Raw genomic sequence first — 14,145 nt, 5'->3', positions numbered from 1 at the left:
ACAAATGTCACCACCAAAAAATGTTCAATTGAATTGCGACTAAATTTTATCACACCTAAACTCAAGTTTATCACGGGTAAAAACACCGTGCTGCCGGACACTGTGGGGACCGACCCAGCGGGAACCGACCCGGTGGCCCAATCCGCCCCTGACACCGTGATAAAACAATTGAATTACCCCCAGTGATAGGATTGCTCAGCTGGCTCAACCTCTAGCCAATAGCCTACAGTAGCTGTATCACACTTACACTGAGCCCATCCTTATGTAGATCTCTACGTCTGATGAATCGAGGTCGCTGGTTACCTCCTGGTCAGCAGAGCTCTCCGACTCACGTTTGCTCTGCTGATAAAGATAAAGTATATTTCACCACTATGCACAATCCACCGTCTGATATCAGAACCTACGAGTGACTTAGCAGTGTAGGCACGCAGGAAGATGGGATAGACCACAGGTTCTCAAACTCGCTCCTCAGGACCCCAAACAGTGCATGTTTTCTAGGTCTCTTTACAGCATCACAAGTGAATTAATTAGCTCCATCCTGTGGATCTTTTAAAATGTATCAGTGAGTAATGAGTACACCTGTGCACCTGCTTGGCAATGTTGAATCGTAAAATAAATCTAGTACATTCCTGCCTATAAACCTCTAAGATTCACCTGCCTAGAACCTCTAAGACAAAACCTGCCTATACCTCCTAAAACCACAAGATGTCGCTAATTAGCGCTGTGTTTAATTATACCATTAATAAAATTCTAAGACAGTTGAATAGCGGTCCAACGCGCTAAAGATTATTATTCAGGTAAAAGTACAGATGTTACAATGCTATGATCTAATAATGAGCGCAAATAAATTGTACAAACATTAGGTCATAAGGTACAGTTAATATACATGAAACGGTTATTAAAGATCAAAATACAATGAGCAATATGAGACAGAGAGACAGAGAACAGAGAGACAGAGAACAGAGAGAGAGAGAAAGAGAGACACATCAAAATACAATGAGAGAGATATCAATGTCTGCTGAGAGCACATGTCCAAGATGGCTGGTGATGGTGTGTGTGTGTGTGTGAGGGGGTGGGTTGGGAATGCTTCCTGCCCTATTGTCCAAACCGCATGGTCTACAGACAAACTCCATTATGAAGAAAACCCACATTAAGTTGTAACTCTGTAAATCATACATCCATCAATGATCACAATTATAATAATAACAATATACCTATCTGACCCATACAACACCATAACTGGGTAGAATTATAATTTCCTTTGTTCACCCCACATGGAGGTAGCCATCTTTAACAAACTGCAGACTATCTTCCATACGGCAATTACTTATGACCATTCAAAGCTGTTATTAATTCAACTTCCATAATATTTATTTATTTATTAACAGTTTCTGTTATAGCGCAGCAAATTCCGTTGCGCTTTACAATTTGAATCAAGATTAACATTATACTGGGTTGTAAAAGACATACTTACATGACATACATAAGGGAAAGATGGCCCTGCTCGCAAGCTTACAATCTATAGGGAAATAGGTGTTGATACACAAGGATGGGTGCTATTGCAAATTGGTCCAGCCCAATTGCAGATATTCTTGGTGGGCTGTATAATCCAATCACACTGGAAAGTTGGCCTAGGGTTAGGAGGATGTTCAATAGAAGAAAGAGAAGATGTGATAGGTGTTTACTATAAGAAGAGAGTTAGATAGGGAGCTATAAAAGGTTAGGTGGGCGGTACTGGAATCTGATAAGCTTGTCTAAAGAGGTGAGTTTTCAGAGAACGCTTGAATGTTTGGAAACTAGTGGAAAGTCTTATTGTGCATGGGAGGGCATTCCACAGGGTGGGTGCAGCCCGAAAAAAGTCCTGTAACCGTGCATGGGAACAAGTAATGCGCGGGGATGAGAGACGCAGATCTTGTGCAGAACGGAGATGTCGGGTTGGAAGATATTTTGAGATAAGTGAAGAGATGTATGTTGGTGTGGTTTGGTTAATAGCTTTATGTGTGAGTGTAAGTATTTTAAATTGAATACGGTAGAAGACCGGCAGCCAATGGAGGGACTGACAGAGTGGATCAGCAGACACTGAACGTTTGGTGAGAAAGATCAACCACGCAGCTGCATTCAAAATGGATTGTAATGGTGATAGCCTGTTTTTGGGAAGACCAATAAGGAGACTATTGCAATAGTCAATGCGGGAAATTATGAGTGCGTGTATAAGAGTTTTTGCAGTGTCTTGCGTAAGATATGATCGAATTTTGGCTATGTTTCTTAGATGTATGTAACAGGATTTAGAGACAGATTGAATGTGGGGAACAAAAGACAGTTCAGAGTCAAGGATGACACCTAGGCAGCGAGCTTGTGGGGTGGGGTAGATTGTCGAGTTGTCAACAGTAATAGAGATATCAGGTTGGTAACTGCTATTGGCTGGTGGAAATATACTTAATTCTGTTTTGGATATATTAAGTTTGAGGTGGCGAGATGACATCCAAGATGAAATGGCAGAGAGACATTCAGTGACACGGACCAGCACAGATGGTGACAAATCTGGGGAGGATAGGTAAATTTGAGTATCATCCGCGTACAGATGATACTGAAAACAAAAAGAGCTGATTAGTTTGCCAAGAGAGGTGGTATATATTGAGAAAAGCAGAGGACCTAATACTGAACCTTGTGGTACTCCAACTGATAGAGGTAGCGAAGTGGAGGTAGAATCAGAAAAGCGAACAGTGAAAGAGCGATTAGACAGGTAGGATGAGAACCAAGAAAGGGCTGTGTCTTGAAGACCTATGGATTGTAGTGTTTGTATGAGAAGAGAGTGGTCAACTGTGTCAAAGACAGCAGAGAGATCTAGAAAAATTAGAAGTGAATAATGGCCTTTAGCCTTGGCAGTGACCAGATCATTTACTACCTTAGCCAGTGCTGTCTCAGTGGAGTGTTGGGAACGAAAGCCGGACTGAAGTGGATCCAATAAGTTGTGGGTGTTAAGAAAGTGTGTGAGGCGAGTGTAGACAAGTCTCTCCAGTAGCTTCAAGGGGCAAGGGAGCTGGGAGATAGGACGGTAATTTGAGAGAGAGTTAGGGTCAGAATTTTGTTTTTTCAAAATGGGAGTGATCACTGCATGCTTGAACAGTGATGGAAAGATACCAGTAGAGAAAGAGAGATTACAGATTTTAGTTAAGTGTGGAATGAGCACAGGAGAGGTATAACACTGATACCAGCCTATGATTACATTCATGAGTATACAACACATACCAAGCCTATCTCTCCCAAGCAGAGATATTGTTCAAGCACATGGGAAGGCCCTAACACAGCTAACCAGCGGATCTCATACAATTATATCAACCAGCATCAATCATTACAAACACTCCATAATCAATCCCTTTCCTGCATGCTGATAACAGACTATTGTACACTACAGTGTAGATTATAACATTACAGACTAGATCACATCATATCATCCACTGTATGCTAACACAGACTTATGAATTCCCTTACCAAACTACAAACTTATTACAAACAATCTAGATAAGCTAATAACAGGCTAAAACAAAACTCGCTACAGATACCCAAATAGACTAACTACTGTACAGTTTAACAACAATATACTTAGCCATGTTCCCAATTGAACAGAGTCCCATTGTATTGGTTGTCTTGGGAGAGAGAGAACCTCTCTCCTCCAATTCCCTGCTCCAAGTGTGCCCTGGCCTCTGAGTGTGTCCAAGATGTGCATGCCATGGTCCCACCCCCTTTCACCTGTGAGGTCATCAGAAAGGGAATATCCTTTTGGTTACCTGAAACTACTGCTAATTAGATTCTAGTCTCAGTTAGCCATCTCTATTGATTAGACTGGAATAACCAGTCCTTTGGACAAAAATGTAAACAAGCCTACACAGTGTCATTGTCCTTTGATAAGGGTTAGAAATCTGTTACAGGGCATTCATTGGACAATTTCAAATGGATACAAAAGGTCTCCAACCTCCCTTTGCATCCCCCTTTCTCCCCCGCATGCAAATCTAAGCTGCTATGGCATACAACATTTCAAGTAGTTATTCTCTCTAACATTCATATTTCATAGCCGCATGTTCTGATCTTCATATTGATGTCACCGGAACGCTGTGGGAACAGAGTAGATCAGTACGGTACCAAACACAATCCAATTGTCATTTACTAAGCCATAGTTATAGAAAACATTCATTTCTTTATATACTGACATTGCGTTTAAACCAAGTAATAATTATCCTTTTTGCGTTACGGGACCATTGCTTTTAAATGTATGTATGCGGGGAGAAACAGCACTGAATTGCGTTGTGCGTCTGAGGGTCGGTGGGGCACTCAGCGAGCAGCACTAAGCTGGAAGGGCATCTATGTGTGTGTGTGTGGCCATGCCAGTATGATTTTGGGAAGGATCACTAAAAAGCTGACTGTGTTCTGTTTAACATTGTGTGTATGAGTTGCAGGGAATTTTGCTACTTTTCAAATATAAGTCTGTGTGTGATATTATACACATAAGTCCATGCATGATGGGCCACATGTACACACATACATACATATATATATATTAGGGGTGAGCGGGTTCGGATTTCTGAAATCCGAACCCCCCCGAGCCCCCCCGATCCGAGCCCGATCCGAGTCAGGCTCGACTTTTCCCGCCTGACTCGGATCTGAAATCGAGGCAAAACGTCATCATCCCGCCTTCTGAGTCTCGCGGGTTTTGGATCCTATATAAGGTACCCGCGTCGGCGCCATTTTCTCACTCGGCTGTGGACAGTGAAGAGGGAGGGTGGGAGTTAGGGCTGTGTAGTGTAGTGTAGTGTAGTGCTGCTGTTGTCCACTACTTCAAAGTCCATAGGGGCTGGCTGTGTTGTGCTGTGCTGCTGTTGTTAATAGGGGCTGTGTCCACTACTTCAAAGTCCATAGGGGCTGGCTGGACTGTGTTGTGCAGTCAGTTCTCCATAGGGGCTGTGTCCACTCCAAAGTCCTGTGCAGTGTCCCAGTCCTAAAGGAGTGCTGTAGTGTTGTCCAGGGGGTGCTCTGTCCATCAGGGGTGCTCCCCCCAAGTGCTAAAAAAATAATATATTTTCTGTGTTTGTGAATTGTGTGCGCAGTAGCCGCACGTGCATCAACAAAGTAGTGCCAAGCGTGCGCCTGTGTCATAAGTAAAGGGCCGGCTGGCTTGACCGTTAAAGGGTGCTGTAACCCCCGAAAGTACACTCCAGTCCAAACCAAAAAAAAATTATTTTCTGTGTTTGTGAATTGTGTGCGCAGTAGCCGCACGTGCATCAACAAAGTAGTGCCAAGCGTGCGCCTGTGTCATAAGTAAAGGGCCGGCTGGCTTGACCGTTAAGGGTGCTGTAACCCCCGAAAGTACACTCCAGTCCAAACCAAAAAAAAAATTATTTTCTGTGTTTGTGAATTGTGTGCGCAGTAGCCGCACGTGCATCAACAAAGTAGTGCCAAGCGTGCGCCTGTGTCATAAGTAAAGGGCCGGATGGCTTGACCGTTAAGGGTGCTGTAACCCCCGAAAGTACACTCCAGTCCAAACCAAAAAAAAAATTATTTTCTGTGTTTGTGAATTGTGTGCGCAGTAGCCGCACGTGCATCAACAAAGTAGTGCCAAGCGTGCGCCTGTGTCATAAGTAAAGGGCCGGCTGGCTTGACCGTTAAAGGGTGCTGTAACCCCCAAAGTACACTCCAGTCCAAACCAAAAAAATAATTATTTTCTGTGTTTGTGAATTGTGTGCGCAGTAGCCGCACGTGCATCAACAAAGTAGTGCCAAGCGTGCGCCTGTGTCATAAGTAAAGGGCCGGCTGGCTTGACCGTTAAGGGTGCTGTAACCCCCGAAAGTACACTCCAGTCCAAACCAAAAAAATAATATATTTTCTGTGTTTGTGAATTGTGTGCGCAGTAGCCGCACGTGCATCAACAAAGTAGTGCCAAGCGTGCGCCTGTGTCATAAGTAAAGGGCCGGATGGCTTGACCGTTAAGGGTGCTGTAACCCCCGAAAGTACACTCCAGTCCAAACCAAAAAAAAAATTATTTTCTGTGTTTGTGAATTGTGTGCGCAGTAGCCGCACGTGCATCAACAAAGTAGTGCCAAGCGTGCGCCTGTGTCATAAGTAAAGGGCCGGCTGGCTTGACCGTTAAAGGGTGCTGTAACCCCCAAAGTACACTCCAGTCCAAACCAAAAAAATAATTATTTTCTGTGTTTGTGAATTGTGTGCGCAGTAGCCGCACGTGCATCAACAAAGTAGTGCCAAGCGTGCGCCTGTGTCATAAGTAAAGGGCCGGCTGGCTTGACCGTTAAGGGTGCTGTAACCCCTGAAAGTACACTCCAGTCCAAACCTAAAAAAAAATTATTTTCTGTGTTTGTGAATTGTGTGCGCAGTAGCCGCACGTGCATCAACAAAGTAGTGCCAAGCGTGCGCCTGTGTCATAAGTAAAGGGCCGGCTGGCTTGACCGTTAAGGGTGCTGTAACCCCTGAAAGTACACTCCAGTCCAAACCTAAAAAAAAATTATTTTCTGTGTTTGTGAATTGTGTGCGCAGTAGCCGCACGTGCATCAACAAAGTAGTGCCAAGCGTGCGCCTGTGTCATAAGTAAAGGGCCGGCTGGCTTGACCGTTAAAGGGTGCTGTAACCCCCGAAAGTACACTCCAGTCCAAACCAAAAAAAAATTATTTTCTGTGTTTGTGAATTGTGTGCGCAGTAGCCGCACGTGCATCAACAAAGTAGTGCCAAGCGTGCGCCTGTGTCATAAGTAAAGGGTCGGCTGGCTTGACCGTTAAGGGTGCTGTAACCCCCGAAAGTACACTCCAGTCCAAACCTAAAAAAAAATTATTTTCTGTGTTTGTGAATTGTGTGCGCAGTAGCCGCACGTGCATCAACAAAGTAGTGCCAAGAGTGCGCCTGTGTCATAAGTAAAGGGCCGGCTGGCTTGACCGTTAAAGGGTGCTGTAACCCCCGAAAGTACACTCCAGTCCAAACCATAAAAAAATTATTTTCTGTGTTTGTGAATTGTGTGCGCAGTAGCCGCACGTGCATCAACAAAGTAGTGCCAAGCGTGCGCCTGTGTCATAAGTAAAGGGCCGGCTGGCTTGACCGTTAAAGGGTGCTGTAACCCCCGAAAGTACACTCCAGTCCAAACCAAAAAAAAATTATTTTCTGTGTTTGTGAATTGTGTGCGCAGTAGCCGCACGTGCATCAACAAAGTAGTGCCAAGCGTGCGCCTGTGTCATAAGTAAAGGGCCGGCTGGCTTGACCGTTAAAGGGTGCTGTAACCCCCAAAGTACACTCCAGTCCAAACCAAAAAAAAATTATTTTCTGTGTTTGTGAATTGTGTGCGCAGTAGCCGCACGTGCATCAACAAAGTAGTGCCAAGCGTGCGCCTGTGTCATAAGTAAAGGGCCGGCTGGCTTGACCGTTAAAGGGTGCTGTAACCCACAAAGTACACTCCAGTCCAAACCAAAAAAAAAATTATTTTCTGTGTTTAGCCGCACGTATATATCAAATCGATATAACATAAATGGAGGACCAAACTTTCTCCGATAAAAATAAAATAGAGAAAGATCAAGAACCACTTCCTCCTAGTGCTGAAGCTGCTGCCACTAGTCATGACATAGACGATAACATGCCATCAACGTCGTCTGCCAAGGCCGATGCCCAATGTCATAGTAGAGGGCACATACAATCCCAAATGGCAAAGTTCAGGAAAATGACCTTGAAAAAGACATTTAAATCAGCTGAAGAGAAACGTAAACTTGCCAATATGCCATTTACGACACGGAGTGGCAAGGAACGGCTAAGGTCGATCCCTAGTATGTTCATGACTAGTGGTTCAGCTTCACATGACGATGGAAGCACTCCTCCCACTAAAAAAATCAAAAGAGTTAAGCTGGCAAAAGCACAGCGAAGAACTGTGCTTTCTAAGAAGATATCACAAATCCCCAAGGAGAGTCCAAGTGTGGTGGTGGTTGCGATGCCTGACCTTCCCAGCACTGGACGGGAAGAGGTGGCTCTTTCCACCATTTGCACGCCCCCTGCAAGTGCTGAAAGGAGCACCCACAGTCCACTTGCTGATATGCAAATTGAAGATGTCACTGTTGAAGTACAACAGGATGAGGATACTGGTGTAGCTGGCGCTGAGGAGGAAGTTGGCGAGGAGGATTCTGATGGTGATGTGGTTTGTTTAAATCAGGCTCCGGGGGAGACAGTTGTTGTCCGTGGGATGAAAAAGCCCATCACGGTCATGCCTGGGCAGAAGACCAAACATTCCACCTCTTTGGTCTGGCAATATTTCTATCCAAATCCGGACAACAACTGTCTTGCCATATGTACCATATGTAAAGGTGAAATAAGTAGGGGTAGGGACGTCAACCACCTAGGAACATCCTCCCTTATACGGCACCTGCAGCGCGTTCATAAAAAGTTACTGTCAAGTTCAGAAACTTTAGCTCAGACCGTAAGCAGTCCAGGGACACCTAAATCCCGTTGTCCTGTTGTATCCAAGCGCCTGCAAACCACACCGTCAACTCCCTCCTCGTCAATTTCCTCCTTAGTCAGGATCGGAAGTAGTCCTGCAGGCCATATCACTGGCATGACTGACTCTCCTATCCGGGATTCCTCCGGAGGATCCTGCATTGCTACGCCTACTGCTGCCGCTGCTGCTGTTGCTGCTGCTGGGAGTCGTTCATCATCCCAGAGAGGAAGTAGGAACACCACTACTTTTACTAAACAATTGACCCTCCAACAGTCCTTAGCGAGGAGGATGAAGTACGACAGCAGTCATCCTGAAGCAAAACGTATAACTGAGGCCTTGACTGCTATGTTGGTGTTAGACGTGCGTCCGGTATCCGCCATTAGTGCAGTGGGATTTAGACAATTGATGGAGGTAGTGTGTCCCCGGTTCCAAATCCCGTCTAGATTCCACTTCACTAGGCAGGCGATACCGAGACTGTACAGAAACGTCAGAAAAAGTGTCCTCAGTGTCCTGAAAAATGCCGTTGTACACAATGTCCACTTAACCACAGACATGTGGACAAGTGGAACAGGGCAGACTAAGGACTATATGACTGTGACAGCCCACTGGGTAGATGTATCACCTTACGCAGCAACAGCAGCAGCGTCACCAGTAGCAGCATCTCAGAAACGCCAGCTCGTTACAAGGCAGGCTACGCTGTGTATCACCGGTTTCAGTAAGAGGCACACCGCCGACAACCTCTTAGAGAAACTGAGGGAAATCATCGCCCAGTGGCTTACCCCACTTAGACTCTCCTGGGGATTTGTGATATCTGACAACGCCACCAATATTGTGCGGGCATTACATCTGGGCAAATTCCAGCACGTCCCATGTTTTGCTCACACAATAAACTTGGTGGTGCAGAATTTTCTGAAAAGCGACAGGGGCGTGCAGGAGACGCTTTGGGTGGCCCGAAAAATTTCTGGCCACTTTCGCCATTCAGCGACTGCGTGCCGAAGACTGGAGCGCCAGCAAACACTCTTGAACCTGCCCCGCCATCACCTGAAGCAAGAGGTTGTGACGCGGTGGAACTCAACCCTCTATATGCTTCAGAGGATGGAGGAGCAGCAAAAGGCCATACAAGCCTATACATCCACCTATGACATAGGCAAAGGAGGGGGTATGCACCTGACTCAAGCGCAGTGGAGAATGATTTCCGTGTTGTGCAAGGTTCTTCAGCCCTTCGAACTTGCCACACGTGAAGTCAGTTCAGACACTGCCAGCTTGAGTCAGGTCATTCCCCTCATCAGGCTTTTGCAGAAGCAGCTGGAGAAAGTGAAGGAGGAGCTAAGACGGAGCGATTCCGCTCGGCATGTGGGACTTGTGGATGAAGCCCTTCATTCGCTTTGCCAGGATTCCAGGGTGGTCAATCTGTTGAAATCAGACCACTACATTTTGGCCACCGTGCTCGATCCTAGGTTTAAAGCCTATGTGGTGTCTCTCTTTCCGGCCGACACAAGCCTGCAGAGGTGCAAAGACCTGCTGGTGAACACACTGTCAGCTGAAGCGGAACGTGACACGTCAAAGGCTCCTTCTTCATTTTCTCCCGCAACTGGGGCTGCCAGGAAAAAACTTAGGTATCCTAAGCAACCCGCTGGCGGTGATGCAGGGCAGGCAGGACCAAGTTTGGACATCTGGTCCGGACTGAAGGACCTGGCAACAATTTCTGACATGTCTACTGTCACTGCATATGATACTGTCACCATTGACAGAATGGTGGAGGATTACATCGGTGACAGCATCCAAGTAGGCATGTCAGACAGTCCATACCTGTACTGGCAGGAAAAAGAGGCAATTTGGAGGCCCCTGTACAAACTGGCTCTATTTTACCTGAGTTGCCCCCCCTCCAGTGTGTACTCCGAAAGAGTGTTTAGTGCAGCCGGGAACCTTGTCAGCGAAAGGCGTAGGAGGTTGCTTCCACAGAATGTGGAGAAGATGATGTTCATCAAAATGAATTATCAGCTCTTCCAGGGAGACCAGCCTCCAGAAGGTACAGAGGGATCTGTGGTGGTGGATTCAAATGGGGACGAGTTAATACTTTGTGAGGATGAGGATGTACACACTGAAGAGGGTGAGGAATCGGTGGATGAGGAGGATGAGGATGACATCTTGCCTCCGTAGAGCCAGTTTGTGCAGGGACACATTAATTGCCAGCTTGTTTTGTGGGGGCCCAAACGAACCAATCATTTCAGCCACAGTTGTGTGGCAGACCCTGGCGCTGAAATGATTGATTTGTTAAAGTGTGCATGTCCTGTTTATACAACATAAGGGTGGGTGGGAGGGCCCAAGGACAATTCCATCTTGCACCTCTTTTTTTTCTTTGCATTATGTACAGTTTGGGGCCTAGTTTTTCTAACTGCCATCCTGTCTGCCACTGCAGTGTCACTCCTAGATGGGTCACGTGTTTGTGCCGCCCACTCGTGTCGCTTAGCATAGTCATCCAGCTACCTCGGTGCAACCTTTTGGACATAAAAACACTATTGTGAGGTGTGAGGTGTTCAGAATAGACTGGAAATGAGTGGAAATTAAGGTTATTGAGGTTAATAATAGCATAGGAGCAGAAAAACCTACAAATTCTGTGATTTTAGCTGTTTTTATGCTTTTTAAAAAAAAAAATACAGATCCAAAACACAAAACCCAGAACCCAAAACACGGAAGGGTGGTTTTGGCAAAACCAATCCTGATCCAAAACACGAAGAAAGATCCAGATCCAAAACCAAAACACAAAACACGAAAAGTGGCCGGTGCACACCCCTAATATATATATATATATACATACATATAAGCATGTATTTTTCTGATGTTTTTAAACTGCAATTGCAAAATGTGTTTATACAGTGAATTTAGGGCCTGATTCAGACCCACTCGCGAGCAAGTGGGTCGATGGTGTGCACTGAGCATGCGCACGACGCAGGGAGCTCCGTCGTGCGCATGCGCGAGACGCGACAAGCGAAGGACTTTCCTTCGCTCATTGTGTCTGATCAAAGGGGGCGTGCTGTCGATGTTGATTGACAGCACGCCCCCTTTGGTGGGCGTGCCTCCCAGACGGGGGCGTTCCCAAGGGAACGCCTACCGTCAGAAGCCGGCCCACTGACATCACTAGTGATGTCAGTGGGAGTGATTTTGGCTCTGATAGAGCCAAAATCACTCCAGGGCTTGTGGTCGAAAAACCCGACCACAGGCTTCTGGTCGCACTGGCGATAGTCGCGATGGTCAAGACCATCGTGACCATCAACCTGCACGCTCGTATAGGCTGTGGGTGGTGACCCACAGCTATACGAGCGTCCAGGAGGACGCTCCATAATTATGGAGGACGGCCCTCATTCAGAGCGTGCGCTCTGCTCAGAGCGTCCGGCTCTGAATGAGGGCCTTAATTCTCATACAGGAAGGAGGCTTCCAGCTGTGCTGTCGGAGCCTCCCTGTTTATTCTGCCTGTTTTGGGTTGAAGATGGGCTTTGTATAGGGTTCCAAATGCTAATAAGTTAGTGTTTGTGTTAAACACTGTCTGCCTGTGTTTGAGGAAGGCTGACTATGTACCTTTTTTTTACAAAATAGTGCTGTGAGATTTTATTTCTAAGATGGAGTCTTGTCGCCCTTTACAAGATAGCATTGCGCAGATTCCAATTGCAAACAGATTCTGTCTTCGCCAATTATCCGGTTTTGACAGTAACCTGGAAAACGTGACCTGTGTGGGGTCCAGAGGACCGAGTTTGAGAACCACTGGGATAGAGGGCCTGATTCAGAGCCACTCGTAAGCGGCAGCTCATTCGCTCTGAGCGATGTTTGCCAACTGCGCATGCGTACGGATCGTTATACGCATGCGCGAACCAGTCAGTGCGGCCGAAATTCATGTGCTCGCAAAATAGCGAATGCCTGCTATTTTGAGTGACAGAAAGAGGCGTATGTGGGTGGTAACAGGGGAAGGTGCTTGAAAACGGGGAGTGGAGATCCGATCGCAGGCGTGCTTAAAGGTCAAAACGGGCGTTTTATGGGTGTGCATATTTAAAACAGCAGCGTCATTGACCACGTCACTGGGTTATTTTATAGCCAGAACTGCTCGCAAAATTGTGGTAGCAAAAACCAACCACAAGAATAGCGAGCAGCTCATACCCTGTTCGATGTACTCGATTAATCTAATAAATAGCGGACATGACGTAGGATGCGAGCGGCCAGGGGGCGTAGTTTCCCAAAAAACTACCGCAAGTTTTGTACGCTCGTTCAGACCTAGAGGCGTGAACAGACCGCAAAGAGCGAACGGTTCATTTGAATAGCCACCCCTATTTTCTGGACGAGCGAGCGCTAATTGCGTCCGGCTCTGAATCAGGCCCAGAGTGTATTACCGTACGTACAGGTCGTAGTGTGTCATAGATGGGCTCTGATTCACTGTCATGGGCACCATCCGTAGTGTCGCCACTTATTGTGGAGCTCGCTGAGTAGCCCTGTAACGTAGATCCAGAAAGTGAAGGGATGGCTTTGGTGACCGTTTACAGATGGCATGGACTAGAGTTGTGTGTGTCCTTTGGTAAAAATGTCATTTTAAAGTCCTGTGTACTTTTAAAGCCAGCCCTCAAATAATTACAACTATTTCTTTATCTAAACTGCTGCTAGTGTAACACCCATTTACACACATGATTCTTCCTGTATGAACAAATGATGTAGTGTAGCAGAGCTCCTCACAGTGACAGTAGGAGGAGGAGCTTAGTAATCATGTCTGTATATGAGATTCCCCGTATTATCTTGTGTAGCAGAGCTCCTCACAGTGACAGTCGTAGGATGAGCTTAGTAATCATGTCTGTATATGACATTCCCCTCATTATCTTGTGTAGCAGCGCTCCTCACAGTGACTGTCGGAGCAGGAGCTTGGTAATCATGACTCATTATCTTGTATAACAGCGCTCCTCACAGTGACAGTCTGAGGCGGAGCTTAGTAATAATGTTTGTGTATATGAAGTTCTCCTCATTATCTTGTCTAGTAGCGCTCCTTACTGTGACTGTTGGAGCAGGAGCTTAGTAATCATTACTGTATGTGACATTACCCTCATTATCTTGTGTAGCAGAGCTCCTCCCAGTGACGCACGAGGCGGAGCTAAGTCATCATATCTACTTACCTGACGTCACCAAACTAACATGCGTTAAAATTTTTATCCTTCTATTTTCTTTGGGGGGGGAACCTTCTGGATAATGAGTTTCCATATCAAATATTCTATGTACCTCTTAAGTACGTAACAGTTACTGAATCACTGTAAAATACTGTACTTAAATCATAAGTAAGGAAGTGATCTCTTATAGCAGGGGTGGGGAACCTTTTTTCTGTCGAGGGTCATTTTGATATACATATACATTATTTGTGTGGCGTCACACGGGGACGGGGCCACAATCGCCGGTGATTACAACAGCAATACCCAGAGCATCCTGAGGATGCTCCGGGGAGCTGTAAGGGCAGCGGTGTGGCCATCTGAAGCGTAATAAGGATGCTCCAGGCGGCACTGCTGCATAGATTCTGGCTGCAGGGCGCCATTCTAGACATCCTGCTAGCCAGATGAGCTAGTAGAAAAAAGCTTAGAGGGCCAGACCAAATGATTCCACGGGCTTTATACGGCCTGAGGTTCCCCATCCCTGTCTTAAAGTGATGC

General features: G+C 46.2%; 1 pseudogene across 1 annotated transcript in view; it reads right to left on the bottom strand.

Annotated features, from left to right (window-relative positions):
* The window catches only part of LOC148513797 (pleckstrin homology domain-containing family S member 1-like), a 43,997-nt pseudogene that overhangs the window by 10,227 nt on the left and 19,625 nt on the right, over nucleotides 1–14,145 (bottom strand). The window contains exon 9 of the transcript XR_015880140.1: nucleotides 248–342. The product of XR_015880140.1 is annotated as a pleckstrin homology domain-containing family S member 1-like (transcript). The remainder of the gene's footprint in view (nucleotides 1–247; nucleotides 343–14,145) is intronic.

Source organism: Taudactylus pleione, unplaced genomic scaffold, assembly GCF_031769625.1.
Source record: "Taudactylus pleione unplaced genomic scaffold, aTauple2 ptg000269l, whole genome shotgun sequence".
Taxonomy (NCBI): Eukaryota; Metazoa; Chordata; class Amphibia; order Anura; family Myobatrachidae; genus Taudactylus; species Taudactylus pleione.
The sequence above is the reverse complement of the archived record's forward strand: the minus strand, read 5'-3'. Positions and strand labels throughout refer to the sequence as shown.